Here is a 14,199-nt window from a genome sequence, read left to right on the forward strand (position 1 = left end):
CCCATGTTCAAGCAATTCTCCTGCCTCAGTCTCCCTAGTAGCTGGGACTACAGATGCATGCTATCACGCCTGGCTAATTTTTTGATTTTTAATAGAGATGAGGTTCACCATGTTGGCCAGGCTAGTCTCAAACTCCTGAACTCATGTGATCTGCCCACTTCATCCTCCCAAAGTGCTGAGATTACAGGTGTAAGCCACTTCACCTGGCAATTTTTAAATATATATAATTAAAAATTAATAAAAAACGGTATTTGCAAGTTTCCGTTTTGTTATATGCTTATTATTATTTATCTTTATGTCAGGTTGCTGTGTCAATACACTTAGGAGATCATAGTTTCTAAATTGAAATACAAATAAATATGTCTGAAATTTTTTCTTTTTTCTATTTCTTTTTTTTTTTTTTTTGAGATGGACTCTCATTCTGTCACCCAGGCTGGAGTGCAGTGGTGCAATCTCAGCTCACTGCAACCTCCACCTCCCAGATTCAAGTGATTCTCCTGCCTCAGCCTCCAGAGTAGCTGGGATTACAGGCACCCACCACGACACCCAGCTAACTTTTATATATTTTTTTCTATTTTTATTAAAGACAGGGTTTCACCATGTTGGCCAGGCTGGTCTCCAACTCCTGACCTCAGATGATCCGCCCCACTCGGCCTCCTCAATTGCTGGGATTACAGGTGTGAGCCACTCTGCCTGGCCTGGAATTTTTTTCTAAAATTTACATTTCTGAGTTAAGAATGCTTAAAATATTATAAAAACAGAAGTACAATTCATTATGTGTTTCATTAATTACCTTTATTAAAAACAACACAATTATATTACAATAGGACAAAAAAATGTTTAAGCAAATGAAAACAAAACCATGACATACCCAAACTCAGGCGAGGCAACAAAGGCAGTGCTAAAGGGAAGCTTACAGCTGCAGATGCTTAAATTAAAAAGAAGAAAGATCTCAAACCTATGCTAAAGTGAAGCTTACAGCTGCAGATCCTTAAATTAAAAAGAAGAAAGATCTCAAACCCATGCTAAAGGGAAGCTTACAGCTGCAGATGCTTGAATTAAAAGAAGAAAGATCTCAAACCCATGCTAAAGGGAAGCTTACAGCTGCAGATGCTTAAATTAAAAAGAAGAAAGATCTCAAACCCATGCTAAAGGGAAGCTTACAGCTGCCGATACTTAAATTAAAAAGAAGAAAGATCTCAAACCCATGCTAAAGGGAAGCTTATAGCTGCAGGTGCTTAAATTAAAAAGAAGAAAGATCTCAAATCAATATCCTAACATTACACCTGAAGGGGAAAAAAAATACTAGTGACAAACCAAGCAAAAGGAAGAAAATAACAGATTAGAGCAGAGATAAACAGAATAAGACCAGAAAAAAAGGGAAAAAAAACAGAGTTTGTTTTTTTAAAGATCAATAAAAATTTTAAAACTCACAGCTATATTAAGAAAAAAAGAGACATCTCAAATACCAAAATCATAAATAAAAGAGGTGACAGTACAACAGATGCCACAGAAATGAAAACGATTACAAGAGACTAATGTGAGCAACCATGTGCCACAAAACTAGGCAAACTAGAATAAATTTATAAATTCCTAGAAACACAAACCACCATACTGCATCACGGAGAAATAAAAAATCCAAAGAGACCTGCAACTAGTAAGAAGATTCAACCAGTAATCAAAAACCCCACCAAAAAGAAAATTGCAGGTCCAGATAACTTCACTGGAGAATTTTACCAAACATTTCAAGAAGAATTAATGCCAATCCTCTGCAAAATATTCCAAAAATGCTCAAAAACCAGAAGGGGACATTCCAATCCATTCTATCAGGTCAACATTTATCTGGTTCCAGAGCCAGATGAACACCTTTTTTAATAAAAACACTCAAAGAATTAGTAATATGTAGAAACTCCTCAGTAAATAAAGATTATACATGAAAAGCTCACAGCTAACATCATACTCAATGGTGAAAAACTAAAATCTTTTCCTCTAGGATCAGGAATAAGATAGCAACATCTCTTCCTGCCACTTCTATTCACCACAGTACTGGAATTTCTACTCAGAATAATTAGGCAACAGAAAGTAATAAAAAGCATTCAAATTGGAAAGGAAAAAGTACAAAATTTTGTTCACAGACAACAGGATATAATGTATAAAAATCCTGAAATTCTACAAAATACTGGTAGAATAATGAAATTCAACAAAGTTTCAGGATACAGTAACACACACAAGTCAGTTGCATTTCTATAAACTAACAATGAACAATCTGCAAATAAAATTTTAAAAAGAGGCCAGGTGCAGTGGCTCACACTTGTAATCCCAGCACTTTGGGAGGCCAAGGCGGGTGGACCACCTGAGGTCAGGAGTTCGTGACCAGCTGGGCCAACCCTATCTCTAATATAAATAGTAAAACTCTATCTCTATTAAAAATACAAAAATTTGCTTGGCATAGTGGCAGACACAGGTAGTCCCAGCTACTTGGGAGGCTGAGGAAGGAGAATTGCTTGAACTTGGAAGGTGGAGGTTGCAGTCAGCTGAGATTGTGCCACTGTGCTCCAGCTTAGGAAACAGAGTGAGACACAGTCTCAAAAAAAAAAAAAAAAAAAAGAAAGGAAAGAAAGAGAGAGAAAGAAAAGAAAAGAAAAGAAAGAGAAAACAAAAGAAATTTTTAAAAAGAATGACATTTGGCTGGGTGCGGTGGTTCATGCCTGCAATCCCAGCAGCTTGGGAGGCCGAGGCGGGCAGATCACCTGAGGTCACAAGTTCAAGACTAGCCTGGTCAACATGGAGAAACCCTGTCTCTACGAAAAATACCAAAAAATTAGCTGGGCGTGGTGGCGCGCACCTGTGATCCCAGGTACTTAAGAGGCTGAGGTTGGAGAATCGCTTGAATAAGGAAGGTGCAGGTTGCAGTGACCTGAGATAGTGCCACTGCACTCCAGCCTGGGAGACAGAGCAAGACTCCATCTCAAAAAAAAAAAAACAGAATTACATTTAGAACAGCATTATAAAAATTAGAAATAAGCTTAACCAAGAGGGCAAAAGATTTGGACACAGAAAACTACAAAACACTGTTGAAAGAAATTAAACACAAATAAATGAAAAGAAAAGCTGGGTTTGCAGATTAGATGATTTCATCTTGGAATGATGTCAACACTACTCGAAGTGACCTAGATTCAATACAATCCTTATAAAGATTCCAATGACATTTTTGATAAACAGAAAAACCTATCCTAAAATTCATATGGAATCTCCAGGGCCCATGAATACGCAAATCAATCTTGAAACAGAACGAAATTAAAGGTCTCAAAACAATTACAAAACTGCAATAAGCCAAAAAAAAATGTGGTCATGGCATAAAGACACACTTGACACACTTATGGACCAACACAACAGAGACCTCAGAAACCAACCCTGGCATATATGGTCCGATGATCTTCCACAAGGATGCCAAGACCACTCAATGGCGAAGGACACTTTCTTCAACAAATGGTGTTGGGAAAATTGTACATCTACATGCAAAACAATGAAGTTGGACTCTTACCTTACACCACGTTAAAATTAATTCAAAGTGAATTATAAACCTAAATGTAAAACTAGAACTATCAAACTCCTAGGGAAAACAAATTTGGAAAATGCTTTATGATGACGAATTTGTCAATAATTTTTAGGATATGACATTAAAAGCTCAGGCAGTAAAAGCAAAAATATATCAAACCTAAAAACTTCTGTACGTCAAAGATCACAACCAACAGGGTAAAAGGCAAACTGTAGAATAAAAGAAAATACCAGTTGAGTGTCCCTTATTTGAAATGCTTGGGATGTGTTTCAGATTTTGTAATATTTGCATTATTCTTACTGGTTGAGCATCTCGAATTCAATCCCCTGAGTCTGAGATGCTCCAATAAGCATTTCCTTTGAGTGTCATGTTGGCACTCAGAAAGTTTCAGACTTTGGAGCATTTGGGATTTCAGATTTTTGGATCAGAGACATTCAACCTATAGTTGCTCATCATGTATCTCATAAGAAGTGAACATTCAGAATACGTAAAGAACTCCTACAGAGAGACTACCAGAAGCAGAGAGGAGCAAACACATTTTCACACTAGGGCACCTCCTATCTCTCCTGGATTCCAATTAGGGCAGAGTAAGTGCTAGTTCTCTGCCAACCCAGGATTAGGCCCTGCAGCTGCAGTGAAAATAATCACAGAAGAAAACTAAGAAATAAAAAATGGAGAAAGTGAGACACCAAACTAGAATTACTAGAAACCCCCAGGAAGAAGGAAAAAAAAAACCAAGAAAACAGAAAAACAATCAAACCAGTTAATTAAACCTTGGCATGACCAGAAGATCAGAGTTTCCTATAGGAGTGGAAATTTATTGACTTGAAGAGGATTTATTGATTACTGATTTGAAGAGGAAGAAAAACCATGAATGGTCTAAAGCAAAAGCCTAGTGTCTGAAGAAGTCAGTAAGGTGAAAACAAAGGCTGGCCAGAATGTCCACAGATGGTGACAAGTTTGCAAAGCCTTTACTAGACTACTTGTGAGGCTAACTAGAGGCCAAGGAGCCAACACTGTCCCCATCCTTACAGAGAGACCCTACAGAGGATTCCCAGATATACATGGAAGGACATCTTATCAGGTTCTCTCTGTGCAGATGTGGTTATCATTCCAAATAATGAGCTCCAGCCCCAAGACTGTTCCATCCTCAATTGCTTTGAATGGGCAATGTAGGCTCTCCACACACGAGCTATATGTAGGTTCCTTGGGTACCCAGATGGGAGCCGTGAAACACAAACCCTCCATGGTCAGGTCCGTATCTGTTTCCTGCCTTTTTCCCAGCAATCCCCAGGCCTCAGCAGCAGTGGTCTACCTCTGCTGATTCTCATTCAGAATCTAAACTTAGAAACAATTAGAACCTAGACCCAAATTCTACCCGAAAGTAACAGAATAACATAATCTATACTCTGCAGCATGACTGTTTGCCCAACGTAATGAGGATGAACTGAGAGATAATGAATGATCATGACCCTGGCCCAAGTAACAAGAATGAACTGTGAGATAAATGAATGATCATGACCAGAAAACCCCGCTACAACACAACAACAAAATAAAGTGATTAAAAAATGGACAAAGAACATTTATCCAAAGATGCAAAGATAATATACAAATAGCCAACAGATACATGAGATATATGAGAAGATGTGTAACATCACTAGTCATTAGAGAAATGCAAATAGAAACCACAATGGGACATCACTTCAAACCCAACAGAAAGTAACAAGTGCAGGTGAAACTGAAATCCTTGAACACTGTTGGTGGAAATATGAACTGGCTCCTCAAAAAATAAAAATAAAAATAAAATGACCATATGATCCAGCCATCCAACTTCTACAGAGACAGAATAACTAGTAGCAGGACCTCAAACAGATATGTACACACCTATGTTCACAGGAGCATTACACAGCCACAAGGTGGAAGAAACCAAAACGTCCATCCAGGAATAGATGGATAAACAAAAGGATATATATATAGAGAGAGAGAAAAAAATATATATATATGAAGAAATATTATTCAGCCATAGAAAGGAAGAAAATCCTGACACATCTGACACATAACATGGAACCTACTTACAAAACAACAAATATTATATAACCCTAGGTATATAAGCCAAATTTTTAGAAGCACAAAGTAGAATAGTACTTGTCAGGAGGTGGAAGGAAGGGGAAATTAATAGTTGTTGAATGGGTATAGAGTTTTCCAAGATAGAAAAAAGATCTAGACATCTGCTTCACAACACTGTAAATATTCTTAACTCTACAAAACTCTATACCTACAACTGGTTATGATGGTAAATTTTAAGGTATGTGTTTGTTACCAAAATTTGAAATAATAAATTATTTATAAAAAATGATCTTTTTTGACACAGGGTCTTACTCTGTTGCCCTGGCAGGAGTGCAATGGCATGATCACAGCTCATTGCAGCCTCAGCCTCCCAGGCTCAAGCAACCCTCCCACCTCAGCCTTCCGAATAGTTGGGACTACAGGTGCACACCAAGATGTCAGGCTAAATTTTGGTTTGGTTTTTTTGTAGAGAGGGTTTTGCCATGTTGCCCAGGCTGGTCTCAAACTCCTGGGCTCAAGCAATCCACCCCCCTTGGACTCCCGCAGAGCTGAGATTACGAGCATAAGCCAACATGCCCAGCCTATAAAAAATTATTTCAAAAAACCAAAAGATTAATCAAACTAGAATATTTAGAAATATTTAACCCAAAAGATGTTAGGAAAGAATATATAGAAGATCAAAAGACAGACGAAGGCCAGGCATGGTGGCTCATGCCTATAATCTGAACAGTTTGGGAGGCCAAGGTGGGTAGATTGCTTGAGCTCAGAAGTTCAAGACCAGCCTGTGCAACATGGCAAAACCCTATCTCTACAAAAAGTATAAAAATTAGCCAGGTGTGGTGCCATGCACCTGTAGTCCCAGCTACTCAGGGGGCTCAAGTGAGGATTGGTTGGGCCTGGGAGGCAGAGGTTGCAGTGAGCCAAGATTGCACCATTGCACTACAGTCTGGGTGACAGAGCAAGACCCTGTCTTAAAAAAAAATAAACAAACAAATAGAAAATAAGTAGAAAAATGGCAGACCTAAATCCAACCTTAGCAATGATTAGTTACAATGTAACTGGACAAATACTCTACGTAAGACAGAGACTGCCAGACCTGAGAGGAAGGCAAGACCCAACAATATGGCATCCACAGAGACACAATTTAAACACAAAGACACAAACAAAGTATGAGAAAAAATATGTTATGCAGACACTAATCATAAAAATATGCTATACAGACACTAATCATAAAAAGCTTCAACAGAGATGTTAACACTAGATGAAAGAGACTTCAGAACAAAATATATCACCAGAAATAAACAGGGTAACTTAATAAAAATAAAAGAATCAGAGAGGATGATGTTACAATTATAAATTATGCCTCAAAGTGCACACAAAGTACACACACACAGAGCCTCAAAGTATGTGAATCAAAAACAACAGAACAAAAGCAGGAAATTGACAATCCAAAATTATAGCTGGTGAATTAATACCACTCTCTCAGTAACTGATGGAACAACCAGATAAAAATATAGGAAAAATACGGATCTAAATGACAAAATCCTGACCCAAATGGTACTTGGCAGTACCAAGATAGACTGTATGTCGATCGATTGAGAAAAGGTTCAAGCCTGAAATAGTATACAAAGTATGTTGTCTGAACACTTGAAATTAAATTAGAAACCAACAACAAATTGATATCCAGAAAAGCCTCAAATGTCTGAAAACCAAGTAATAAACTTTGAAATACCCTGTGAGTCAAAAAGTATTCACAAGGGGAACTGGAATGTATTTGGAACAAACTTGTTATAAAAATCTCATTTCTGGTAGACTAAAGGTGACAACTTCTTTCTTGCTCCTCTCTCTGTGAGAACCAATTCCCCTTAAACCTTGCCCAGACTACTGACTTATTTGGCCAACAGAAGGTGACAAAGGTGGTATTTGGGGACTTCAGAAGACAGGATGAGAAAACAGAACACTTATCCAGAAGAAAGCCAGTCACCAGACAGGAAATCCCACTCCCCTGAGACCTCATGATGGAAACCACACGGCCAGTCCATGACTAGCTACACGCATTGACATCCCCCACTGAGCCTCCAGCAACACCGACTCCCAACCACTAGTGAGCCTCCAGCAACATCCACTTCCAATCACTAGTGAGCCACACTGCAAACCACTGTGCTTTCACACAATCCAGCTTGGCTGCAACTGTGTGTGAGATGAGCTGGCCACCAAGACTCTCTAAGCCAAACAACAAGTACTAATGAGTTGTTTTAAGCTGCCAAGTTTTGGGGATGGTTTCTTCAGAATAGATAACTGGAACAGAATATGGCAGCTGGAAATGAGCTGCTGTGGTAACCAGAAGCTACAATATGTGCCAGGACTGTGAGGCTGACCTGTAACTGGGCCTCAAGGAGACCATTCATGCAACCTGGAAGGGCATCAAGACTCTTGGTCAGGGCCTGAAGGGCGGTGAGAAAATGTCATTGGAAACTGGAGAAAAGGCCTGAGAGTTACATGCTGAAGGACTGTGGGAAAACTATGGCCACAACATGGAAACTGAAAGGGCACTGCACCATCTCAGGGATCTGCCTAAGGAGACATCTGGGAAGAACATGGGAAGTGCTACCAGCCTCCCCTAACTGTCACTGAATAAATATGACAGGAGAGGGACATGATCTAAAGAAGGAGGTTCAGTTTTCAAACAGAATTTAGAGAAAATATAAAGAAATAAATTCTCGTCTCAAAAGGCCAAAGTAAAAAAAAAAAAAAAAGAAGAAGAAAAAAGGAAAAAAAAATGAAAGAGAAGCCACTGAATACCCTATTGACCATAAGAAAAAGGCAGGGAAAGTTGGTCAACGGCAACCCAGGCACTGAAGGAAAAAGAACATGGAGAATGACAAAAGCCCAGTGGGAGGAGTAAAAGGACACAAACACCATTCTCAGGGACCAGGACTGGGCGCCGTTCTCAGGGACCAGGACTGGGCACTAATCACAGAACTGTAACAGGCACCCCATGGGAATGACCAACTGTTAGACGGGGCCTGCAGGTCAGCACTTCCCTCTTGCCTCCCACCAACAGCTTCTAAAGGGAAATGTCGACTGTTTTCACACCAGTCCCCTCACTGCGGCTGAGTTTGTGGGCTCAGATGATAGGTCACAACAACCTGATTCAGTCCCCACTGTGGCTGTGTGTGGGGGGTCAGATGACAGGCCACCACAACCTGATTCAGTCCCCACTGTTGCTGTGTTGGGGGGGAGCAGATGACAGGTCACCACAACCTGATTCAGTCCTCACTGCGGCTGAGTATGTGTGGGTGCAGATGACAGGCCACCACAATCTGATTCAGGATTCAGTTGGGCTACCAGCCAGTGCCATAAGGAAAACCATTCTGGGGCTCTTGAGGGGGCAAAGCATAATTTGCATGTCGGAGAAACGTTAATAGTTTGTGGCCAGAGGACAAGCTGTGGTTTATTAAAGACTGCTGCAGGTTCCTACTATGCTTCTCATCAAGAGGTGGAATCTAATCAACATCCCCCCTTGAATCATGGCTGGTCTCAGTGATGAGTGCGACTGGGCAGTGTGGCAGGACAGATGCTCTGGGACTTCTGAGGGGCGATCATGAGAGGCCTTACAGCTTCTGCCTGGGCCTCTGGACACACACCCTGGGAGAAGCCAGACAAACCTGACTACCTGACGCTGCCAGACTGGGAGGAAGTCCGTGCTGGCCACAAAGAGAGGGCTGGGTTGCCTGCTCCATGTCCCCAGCCACTAGAGTCCTTCCAGATGAGACCAGGGACATCATGAAGCAATGAACCCACACCGCCCTGTCCAGTGTCTTGACCCAGAAAATTGTGACATGTAAAAAGAATAAATTCCTGGTTTATGCCAGTAAGGTTACTGGTACATTGTTACATCTCAGATAATTAAAACCTTGTAAAACTCGTGAGAGATCACAAGTAGAACCTTGATCTGAAACATGGCATGTGGCGATTTATATTGAGTATTAGGTTAAAAATGCAAGAATGGAGCATAGTTAATATTTTATGTTAAAGCTAAAACTATAATTGCCTACTTAAAATTTTTAGTTAATTAGGTTGTCACTTTTTGTTCTTAACCAAGAAATCAACTAGTTTTATTCCATAAACAGTTAGAACTGATGCACACATCCGTTTTTCCTTACTCATTTTAAACAGCTATCTGAAATAGGAAGCGTAATATAATCTTTAAAGAATCTGAAAACATGACAGAAATGTTTAAACTATAAACATATATTGTATATGTTAGCATATTGTATACATTGCATATTAAAATAAGCTAGAATCATTGACATAAATTTATATAAACAAAAGGTATAAAATATGACAATGCTCTTCTTGTTTTTTGTCTTTGCATATTTCTTTATTGGCCCTTGTCAAACGTGACCCACTAACTCCTGAATGCTTTCTCTCTCCCCATGGATTCCTAAGGATGTCACCACAGTGTTGGCCAGATGCACAGGTCACAGGGGACTGAACCTCATCACCCCACAAACATAACATTCAGGTTTTGCCAAGAATGACACTGTAAATGTAACAAAGCTTCTGTGCTTGTTAGTGAATACCAACTCAGCTCCTCTCCTGTATTCAGAAATAAGGATGAGGTGAAAACAACAAGCAGGCCAGGCACGGTGGCTCACGCCTGTAATCCCAGCATTTTGGGAGGCCGAGGCAGGCAGATCACCTGAGGTCGGGAGTTCGAGACCACCCTGATCAAAACAGAGAAACCCCGTCTCTACTAAAAATACAAAATTAGCCGGGCGTGGTGGCAAATGCCTGTAATACCAGCTACTCAGGAGCTGAGGCAGGAGAATTGCTTGAACCCGGGAGGTGGAGGCTGCGGTGAGCCGAGATCACACCACTGCGCTCTAGCCTGGGCAACAAGAGCGAAACCTGTCTCAAAAGAAAAAAAATTAAAAATAAAAGAACAAGGAAACAAAAGTAACAAGGCTGACACCAGATGAGCCTGAATCTAAGCAAGAAAAGCCCAGAAGAAATCCCATTTTGGGTCACTGGCTGCATGGTAGTAATACCATACACATAAGGGAAGAGAGGAGGATGTGGCTTTCACTTTGAATTTTTTGAGCTTAAGGTAACTTTTGCATAGCTACAAAGAAGCATTCAACAGAGAGTTAAACCTATGATGGAAAGACTGAAGAGGTCCAAGCTGTAGAGAAACAGGACTGCAAACCACAAAGGGCTGAATCAGTCAAGGAGAACTGCAGGGCGGGATGAACAGGGACCAATGGAACATTTGGACAAGCTGTTGAGAAGAAAGGAGAATTCAGAGAAAAAGAACTGTCAGTGAGGTCATAATAGGAACTGTTACAGTGAACTAAATATGGCCTGGGAAGGACTCTGTACTTCTAGATTTGAGTCCCTGTGGACAAACTGCAACCTAACTTAATAGGTAGAAAGACTGAAAACCTAACTTAGGAGTATGTGCCTGTAACTATAGCTTAGTCCTGGCCAATCCCAACAGCCAAACGTCTGCTACTCACACACTGCTGAGTGTTCAGCTGTGTTCAAATAAGGCAAATGCTGAGCACTGTGACCAGTCCAGTTGTTTCTGGACCTCACTGCTGAGAACTGTAATGGACCCAGTTGCTTCTGGACCTCACTCCTCACTTCAGATTTCTGTACATCACGTTCCCTTTATTGTCTATAAATCTTCCACCACATAGCTGTGCTGGAGTCTCACTGAATCTGCTGTGATTCTGGGGGCTGCCTGATTCGTGAATCATTCATTGCTCAATTAAGTTCCTTTAAATTTAATTCAGCTGAAGATTTTCTTTTACTAGATGGTGTCAGAAGTGGGATGTGTGGGAGCAGGACTGCTAGGGCCTCCGGAGCTATAGTGTGGTGAGCAGTGTTGCTAGGGCTTCTAATGACCCCCAGGAGTGCTGAGGTACAAGAAAGGCACCTGCAAGGACTGCTCTGTGATGGCAGCAGTGGCCCACGTGGAGCAGTTGCTACAGAGACACTGGCTGCAGTGGGGAGGTGTGGCTGGGGCTGTGCGCTCCTCGAAGCTGGTGGGAGCCAGGAATGGGTGGGAGACCCACCCCTTCTAAATTGGCAGGCAGGAGCCCCGCCCTCCCAGGCACAGCTGCAGCCATCCAGCCATGACTGCAAACCCGGGCATCTTTGCACTCTCAGAGGCCCAGCAAGCCCCCCTGCCCCTCCAGGCTCAGTCGTACCTGGTCCCACCACCTGGCGTCTCTCCGCTCCCAGAGCCCACTCCAACTTTGGATCCAAGTTGAGGCTGAACCCAGGCACAGTCACAACCCGGCCCGGTTTCTACAAGCTCAGGGCAGTGCTGACATGCCAGCCCCCTGCCACCTCGGCCCCCTCCAGACTTTGGGCACTGATGAGCACAAGAGGGAGGTTGAGGTGGGGCTAAGAGTGGCTCAGCACTGGCCTGAAGGCACTCCTCAGCTTGAACAGCCTTGGCAATGTGGGCACAGCTAACCACAGTGTGTCTCTCTCAGCTGCTGAGAGCTGAACAGACATTGGGATGACCTGCCTGCAGAAAGGAGCTACCCACTGCAGGTCTCCTCTGAGCTGTACTGTGGCTCAATAAAGCACCTCTTCACCTTGCTCACCTTCTACTTGCCCACATACCTCATTCTTCCTGGACACAGGACAAGAACTCAGGACCTGCCAACTAGCAGGGCTGAAAGAGGTGTAACATAAACAGGGCTGAAACGCACCCCTTGCTTGCCGAATTGCAGGCAAAAAGAAGAGAAGAGAGAAGGAGACATGAGCTGTGGCTCTTCAGGGAGCCCAGACCTAGGAGCTCCCCAAGCCAGGGCTGTGACACCTTCTTTGGGGCTCTGCAGTTCCTGCATCTCCAAGTTTCCGGGCGCCACTGCATTCCCTGATAACCACAGTGGAAGCTGTTTGCAGTCGGCCTGGTCCAGCTGCAGCCTCACAGGGAGCTGGCACCTGTGCCGGTGCCTGGAGCTGCCCACCCCACTGCAGCTGGCATGCTTGGCTGTGTGCAGTGGCCAGATCCCATGCTTGCTTGCTCACACACCCTTCACTGCTCTGTACCCAGCTCACCCTTGGCAGGTGTGGGGTCCACACCATTAGCATGAGCCGAGTGGACAGAACGAACCCAGTGGGCCCGAGCAAAACACAGGTAAAGACACCACCAGCCAGAGGTTTCAGGCAGAAAAGTGACGTCTCAGGATTCTGTAACACATGTGCCCTTTGACCTCTCGGAGCAGCTGGGGATTATGGTAAATTCTCTCTCGGATTTCAGAGCTCCATGGATTTGTGTTTTGAGCTCTGAGTTTCTTTGAGCAAATTTGTGTTCCAAACTGCTTTCCAGCCATGACTGGCTGGATGTTTTAGAAGTTATGACAGAAACGGGACCGGGTCCAGGATCAGATTTGATCCAGTAGTTAACTGGCTTGAATCCAGTTCCAGTTAGAGATCTCCTACATCTGAATGGGTCAGAAGGAAAGTGGTAGTAAATGATAATATTGGAGGGTTGTAAAATTTGGCTTTTGAAAATTCACAGGGATTTTTGTGTTCTACCCCTTTGTTTCATTTTCCTCACATGCTTAGGTAGGAAAAAAAAAATCATTGGCTAAGTCAATCAAGGGAACCTGGGAGTAAAGCCAATATATTAGGTAAAAATAGGATCCTTAATTTCTGGAAAACTTAGTTCCTTCTGGCTAATTCATTAGGCCTGGGAAGCAGTAAAGTCTTACAGAAATGGCAAAATCTTACTAAAGATAACTTACAGTGGAACATTCCAAATGAATAATGCCCTGAAGTGCATTTAAAAATGAGGGCTCCCAAATTAGTCTCATCTAGGGATGCCTATTAATATGCAGAAGCTTCTAAAAAGATTTAGAGATGGCACGGCCTATCTGGGAGCAAATTTAAGTCTTACCAGTTTGACACTGGGTGCTAAGCAAAGTGGCTCATGTCTATGTTTTGTCACATGTATTTTGCTCTGAGTAGAATGAAAAATGTTAATTTGGTAACTCCAAGCAACCCCTTGGGCAGCATCTTGCAAAGCTGACTGGATTCTTCCTGTGGCTCCATGATTTCCATTGTGATGCAGCTTGGCCCCAGAGCTATAATGTGGTGAGGAGGGTGACAGAGCATGACGTTATCTTTAAAAAAAAATGGCCAGGGGCAGTGGCTCACGCCTGTAATCCCAACACTTGGGGAGGCCGAGGCAGGTGGATCACCTGAGGTCAGGAGTTCAGGGCCAGCCTGACCAACAAGGAAAAACACTGTCTCTACTGAAAACACAAAATTAGTTGGGCATGGTGGGACATGCCTCTAATCACAGCTACTCAGGAGGCTGGGGTGGGAGAATTGCTTGAACCTGGGAGGCAGGGGGTTGCAGTAAACCGAGATCACACCATTGCACTCCAGCCTGGGCAACAAGAGGGAAAATCCACCTCAAAAAAAGAAAAGAATAATAGATTTGCCTATAAGGTTTTATGAAAAAGTGGGTGACATTTGGCTTTCTCTCTTTAAAGAAGATTTTCAGAAAATATTAAAAAATAATGGGAGAAGGAGCCAAGATG

General features: G+C 42.3%; 1 long non-coding RNA gene across 1 annotated transcript; it reads right to left on the reverse strand.

Annotated features, from left to right (window-relative positions):
- Positions 1-4,150: 4,150 nt before the first annotated feature.
- On the reverse strand, positions 4,151-11,226 carry LOC134728786 (uncharacterized). Its single transcript, XR_010109594.1, has 2 exons — positions 8,891-11,226; positions 4,151-8,832 (listed from the first exon to the last, which is right to left on the reverse strand). It is a non-coding gene; the product is annotated as an uncharacterized LOC134728786 (long non-coding RNA).
- Between the last annotated feature and the right edge of the window lie 2,973 nt (positions 11,227-14,199).

This window comes from Pan paniscus, chromosome 14, assembly GCF_029289425.2.
Source record: "Pan paniscus chromosome 14, NHGRI_mPanPan1-v2.0_pri, whole genome shotgun sequence".
Lineage (NCBI taxonomy): Eukaryota > Metazoa > Chordata > Mammalia > Primates > Hominidae > Pan > Pan paniscus.